This window comes from Lithobates pipiens, unplaced genomic scaffold, assembly GCF_037356315.1.
Source record: "Lithobates pipiens isolate NorthernLeopardFrog02 unplaced genomic scaffold, aLitPip1_a1.2 Scaffold_18, whole genome shotgun sequence".
In the NCBI taxonomy this organism is placed as follows: domain Eukaryota; kingdom Metazoa; phylum Chordata; class Amphibia; order Anura; family Ranidae; genus Lithobates; species Lithobates pipiens.
Window position 1 is genome coordinate 265,063,361 of NW_027507758.1, and position 7,034 is coordinate 265,070,394.

The window sequence follows — 7,034 nt, forward strand, 5'->3', positions numbered from 1 at the left end:
TATGGAGTTGGAGAGTTATTATCCAAGAAACATTGAGGAGGACCGTGGGAGAGCAGTGGTGCCTTGGAGTGAACCCCTAACGGGGAATGTGCATCTGACCTATTTTCAACCAGATAGGTCCAAACAGTAAAGTAAGAGTGGAGTGTGAATGGTGTTAGGACCCTTTGCACTTTATTCATTCTAAAGGATGTTTGAAGACTGCATAAAGCACAATACATAGTTGTTCACACGTTTAAGGGACTACATCATTGGGCATTGTTTTCTTTGGTAGTAACTTATATGTAATTTCACTCATTTGATGGTTTTGATATTTATATGTGTTGTGACGGTTAATGTATATGCGTATCAAATATTAAGAATTAGTAGTTATTTATTTTTCTCTATAGGTATAAATTTGTCACATATTTGTGTGCACATTTACACATGAATCCTTATGCAGTGTAGTTGATATTTGAATCATTACTGTGTTGCACAACACTTTTTCTATCTAATATTGTTTTCAAGGGTGTGGAAATAAACATGACAGTGTAAGCAGCAAACTTTTATGTTGAAAAATTTTTTTGTGGGGTTTATTTGTTAATTGTATATTATTATTAATAGTTTAGCACTTAAAGTGGATTGCACAGAGCATACCCTTCGACTATTTTTCTAATGGCTGCTGAGTACCTGACACTGTGGCGTAGCACAGCCCACAAAAATGACACAAATAGGATGTTACACAAAGCTGGTATTTAGACGCAAGGCATAGAGGTGATTTGGGGAACTTTATTTCTTACATTCATCAGCGGCAGGGCCGTCTTTAATATTGATTGGACCCTGGGCAAAAATTTACTTAGGGCCCCCCCCCATGCAATTTCACTCTCCACCTTCTCTGAGACATACAATAAATAGCAGCAAGACTTAAAATCAGTTTACTGTATCAGATCAGGCAGCGATTGCGATTGGTTGCCAGAGGTTACAGCATATCATTACTACTTACTGACTGGTTGCTAGAGGTTACAGCACTCCTTAAGCTCACTGATTAGTTGCTAGAGGTTACAGTACATTTCTGCTTGTTGATTGGCTGCTAGAGATTACTGTACAGTAATACCGGTCACTGGTTGCGATAGGTTACAGCACATCTTCTCCTCACTGCAGGGGGGCATGATATACCAATGAATGCTGCCTTTATTTACATATCAATACCGTTGGCCTCAGCTATTTACATATGAATGCCAGTATTTATATGTAAACACAGGTATGCAGGTGAGTCATCTGTACACAACAATAGGGCAGAGCTGGGCAGCATTAGTAGTAGCACAGGTCTAAAACTTCAAGGGAATGCAAACTGGGATAGTTGGCAAATATGAGGCAGCTGCTTTGGGCCCCACAACAAGGACAGGGCCCTGGGCAGCTGCCCCTTTTGCCCTGCCTTAAAGATGGCCCTGATCAGCGGCATTGCAAAGGTTTGTAGATCAGCCTCCTCATAGTTAGTTTGTGGTTATATGGCAGAACTAGCTGTAGAGAACAAATGAATGTGCACAGAGGCAGCACTAGAAAGGCAAGTGGTAGCTCTGCAAGAAGAGAAGGAGGAAAAGGGTACATGAGCAGCACAATAAAAAATTGGCTTCTCTATGTACCCTTATGGAGGAAAAGGAGGAAAAGGGTGCATAAACAGCTCTGCTGCAAAGTGGCTGCTCTGCACCCTTGAGGAGAAAAAGTAGGAGGCACATTAGCATGTCCAAAAGGGTACATTAGCATGTCCAAAATTAATGACTGTAATGCACCATTGAGGGGGAGAAGGAGGGCGTATTATTAAGCCAAAAAATGATTTAAAGGCTAAGTTTACCTTTTTTGCTGGTAAAAAAATTTGCATTTTTCTAAGGAGTCTGCAGAGCATTGTATCTGTAACCATTAGATTGCAAGTGCAATCTTTGCTGATACTCAGCATAGCTGTCTGCTTGTACCTCTTACAATGGCTAAAGGTACTTCTAGGCATTCATTCACATGAAACTGTGAATGCATGAAGCCGCCATGTGGTCTGAGCCCCGTCCATGCTGTTTTTAAATTGTCAACAGGTGCAGAGAGAGGATCCCTCACCCACTGTCACAGGGTTGGGAACCCGGAGGGAGAGGCTTAAGATGCTGGAACATGTAACATGCTCCAAAAGTGAACTTATCCTTTAACCTTCCTGGCAGTAATCCCAAGTGTGGCTCAGGGTTTATATTCAGTACCAAATGCAGTAACCCTGAGTATCCCTTATGATCTGGGGATGTCCTCCCACTGTGTCCTCCGGCCGATGCATCCATCGTCCGGGTTCCCTTTCCTGCAAGTGTCATAACGCAGAGGAGCCCGGCAGCAAATTCAAAAAAGTACAAAACATAAAATACATTGTAATCTGTTAGGATTACATTACTGTATCAAACAATTTCACCTCAGTTTTGTCCCTAGTGCTTTGTCCACTACCCTGCCTGCACTTTTACCATTCTTTCTGCCTGGAAACTTGAGACTGTCCATGGCATCCAAAAAGCATCCCTTGAGGTCAAAAGCATTTTTAGACCAGCTAGAAAACAGCGATAGTGAATTAGAATCACTTTCAGAATTGACTCTATTGATTGTGGTACAGGTCAGGCAGAGCCCCCAACATTCCCATTTACTGGAGCATCTGGTATGAAAGTAGACATTAAAAATGACAACCTCTTGACATATTTACAATTATTTCTGACCGATGATGTTATTGAAAAAATATTTACTGAGACAAACGGGTCCAAAGAGCAACAATTAGTTACTATGCATTGGAAGTTTCCAAGAATCAGAAAGTGGGAACCAGTGACCAAAGATTTCTGGGCCTAATAATACTTCAGGGAGTGGTGAGGAAACCCCTGCAAAAGTGGTATTGGACAACTGCTACTCCATTGTTTGGCTCGGTCATGTCAGAGTACAGATTTTCCCTGATCATGAAATACACTTCGAAAACAACTCAGAATTTGATTAAACTACTCATCCTGCACCAAACTAAAGAAAATTTGGAAAGTATCTCAAATGATTTGAATTTCCAACAGAGCTACAGTATCTCACAAAAGTGAATACACCCCTCACATTTTAGTAATTTTTAAAAAAAAAAATTTTCATGTGACACCTGCTCCCCATTCACAGCTGAGACCTTGTAATGCTAACGAGACACACCGGGGAGGGAAAATGGCTAACTGGGTCCAATTTGGACACTTTCACTTAGGGGTGTACTCAATTTTTCTGCCAGCGGTTTAGACATTAATGGCTGTGTTTTGCGTTATTTTGAGGGGACAGAAAATGTACACTGTTATAAAAGTTGTACACTCACTACTTTACATTGTAGCAAAGTGGCATTTCAGTGTTGTCACATGAAAAGATTTAATAAAAGATTTACGAAAATTTGAGTGGTGCACTAACTTTTGTGAGATACTGTATGTGCTAGAAAGAGATATCAGCATAGATGAAAATCCAATGGCCTACAAAGGGAGGCTGAGCTGGATACAATACATTGCATCAAAGAGATCATGATTTGGCATAAAATCCTACATGCTATGTGAATCGTCAACTGGCTACATTTGGAATCAGTCATATACACTGGAAAAGGAACAAAATTCAATCCAAGATACAGCAACTTTGGAATGGCAACATCTTCCGTTCTTTCATTCATTGAGCCATTGCTAAATCAGGACTATTGCGAAACAACGGATAACTTTTATACCTCTCCTGAACTCTATGAGCTTCTTCTGCAAAACAAAACAGATGCCTATGAAATGCTTAGGGCCAACCCAGCACGACATCCTGCCAATGTTTGGCAATAAGAAGCTGAAGACTAGAGAAATGGTTGCATGGCAGATAGGCAAAATGATGGCACTGCAATGGCGTGACAAGAAAGGTGTGCCTAATGAGTATAGTTCATAATACTGTTATGGTACGCAGGAAAGGTGGAAAAGAAATCATGAAGCCACAAATAGTGATAGACTACAATAACACCATGGAAGGTGTCAACAGAGCCAACCGAGTAATGACATTCTACCCAGCAATGAGGAAACAGCAAAAGAATTACTACAAGAAGATCTTCAGGCAATGCTTCTTGAGCAATGCTTGTGGAATGGAATTTGGAAAGTTGCAGAACGTAGCTTTGTGAACCACCAAACATCATCAATGGCTGTGAATAGAGCTGGACATCTTGCTGTTAGCGTTGTCAACCCTGAACGCCTGACTAGTCTTCACTTAATGGACTACATCCCACCAACCGAGAAAAAGTCAGCACCTACAAAGATGTGCATGGTTTTTTGCTCGAAGCGAGATGACAGTAGAAAGAAAATCAGAAAGGAAACCAGGTTCTATTGTCCTGATTGTGACGTCAAACTTTGTGCAGTCCCATTTTTCAAAATTTCTCATACCCGGGATGTTTTATAAACTTATATGTAATGTCTAGTTTAAGGCCCCTTTCACATGTGCGGACCGTTCGTCCGTTTTTCCCTACATCCGTTTTCGGACGAAAACGGAGCACAATGCATGTCAATGGCATCGCGGACGTTTGCGGATGACCATCCGCAAACGTTCGTTAACGTCCGTTTCTGTTCAGCTCCGTTTTTCCGAACGGAAGAAAACCCTATTTTCTCTTCCGTCCAAAAAACGGAACGGACGTAAAACGGACGTTTGCGGACGATCCGTTCCGCGGACATCCGTTTTTGAGCAAAACATATATATTAATGTACAGGTGACCTCTGCCCCAGGTAGTGGTCAGTCACATGTACAAGCACATGCTGCTAGTGGAGAGAGTGGAGAGAGGAGAGGAGAGTGCATAGAAAGAGAGCTGCCTGAACCTGTGTGTTTTGAAGAGACGTGTCAAGAGAGAGGAGACCTGCCAAGAGAGAGGAGACCTGCCAAGAGAGAGAGAGAGGAGAGCAGCCTGGAGAGAAGAGAAAAAATGGCCAGAGATGTCTCCCATGAAAGGCTCATTCAGCTCGTGCATGCCAGGCCTGGCTTATGGGACAAAACATGTGCTGAGTACAGTGACCGCCATATCACCAGCATGAAGTGGGAGGAGATTTTTGAGGAGGTCACATCCAAACTGGATGTCGCTTAGTAATAAGCACCGTCGGATACGTGGTAAGCAGTTTGTGGCTTGGCATGGTTAAACACATGGCATTTCATGGCATGGCATGTCACGTGGTCACGTGGCCATGTGGCATGTCACGTGGTCACGTGGCCATGTGGCATGTCACGTGGCCATGTGGCATGTCACGTGGTCACGTGGCCATGTGGCCATGTGGCCATGTGGCATGTCACGTGGTCACGTGGCCATGTGGCATGTCACGTGGTCACGTGGCCATGTGGCATGTCACGTGGCCATGTGGTATGTCATGTGGCCACGTGGTCACGTGGCATTTCACGTGGCATGTCACGTGGCATTTCATGTGGCATGTCACGTGGCATTTCATGTGGCATGTCACATGGCCACATGGTCACGAGGCCACGTGGCCTCATATTATATGCAATTGTCATGTTGGAGTTCTATCAGTTCATTGTGTCTACTGTTCCTATACAGGTGATAAAATCATCACACGGTGGAGATCCCTTAAAGACCGCTACAGACGGGAGCTAAAGGAGGAGGCAAGAGAAAGCCGGAGCAGAGCAGGACCATCAACAAAAAAAAAAAGCCCCTTTTTTGATTCACTGGACTTCTTGAGAAGTGTTATGAACTTAAGAAAGTAAGTAAATACATTATTTCTCCCCTATATTAAATTATTTGGCCGAGTAAAAAAAATGATATACTCCAAAGAGGAAGTACAAAAGTACAGAAAAGTACAAGCATGCTAGCTCATTATGAATTACTTACCTGTGATGGAAGCCCCCGCTGTGGTCCCCGTTCCCCTCCTCCGTTGCCGCCATCACTCCCTGAGTGACTTCTGCGTATCATGGCTTCGGTACTGTGACTGGCCCTAGCCACAATGACGTCATGCACGTGGGATCCACCAGTCATGGCACAAGCGTCTTCAGAAACGGCACGCTTAGGCGCCGTTGTCTACGGGTTTTCTGCTAATATCTCCAAACCGTGTAGGTTTAGGGGATATTTCTTGCACCTACCTGTATGTATAAGTGGTCCACTTTAATGACACACATGGATCCATGTATTGTAATAACTCTACTGTACTCACCTGTAATCCATCTATTAACAAATATTTTACAGTACCACCAGCAACATTTCAGATACAGAAGAGGAAGGGGGTGCAGTGGATACCCAGCCTGTGGCAGAGGAAGACATTGGAGTTGGTGGTAGGGAGCAAGCTTCTGAGGAAATGCCATCTTCACAATCTACAGCCACGCTTGAAAGACGTGTGCCACAACGTGTGCCTGTAAGTATCCTATATAAAATGTCCCATTTTGAAATATTGATAGAATAAAATGTACTAATAAATGTTCCAACCCTCAGATTCGTTCTGTTACTACTGCTTCCAGAAGCAAACGACACGGACAGCATAGGCCTGACATGGATGGAGCTATGCTGTCCTTTTTGCAAGAGATAACGGCAATGAGACGGGCGGATAGCAACGATCCTTTTGCAGACCCCAATAATGAAGATGCAAGCTTTGTGAAGAACCTATATCATCACCTTTCAAAGGTTCCGACTGCACGCAAAATGGACGTTCACATGGCCATCTTCAATTTCACTGGTGTGTGCGTAAGGGCTGCACTATCTGGAGATCCCATGCCACCAGTTATTACCCATCCCCAATGTCCATATGGTGATCAAGCTCCGCAGCATCCTTATCCCCATCCATATCACCACCCAGGCATTATCCCCATCACCAACGTGCTCCAGCCCCCACTGCCCAAAATTTTGCACCCCCACCTCAAGTGACAGCCTCCAGTTCCCCGGCCACTTCTTACCTTAGTTCTCCCCAGTCATCCAATCCCTATCCCACTTCCCACAGTCCTTATTATCAATACCTTTAAAAAAAAAACATTTTATGTTGCCTCCCCCATTCTAGTTGGCCACCCAGTTTGCACTGCAGCAATTTTTTGTTTTTTTGGGT

The 7,034-nt window shown here is 43.5% G+C and overlaps 1 long non-coding RNA gene across 1 annotated transcript; it reads left to right on the forward strand.

The window, feature by feature from the left end:
- The first annotated feature begins 5,565 nt into the window (after positions 1-5,565).
- LOC143990133 (uncharacterized) lies at positions 5,566-6,508 on the forward strand. Its single transcript, XR_013277172.1, has 3 exons — positions 5,566-5,708; positions 6,188-6,353; positions 6,431-6,508. It is a non-coding gene; the product is annotated as an uncharacterized LOC143990133 (long non-coding RNA).
- The last annotated feature ends 526 nt before the right edge of the window (positions 6,509-7,034 follow it).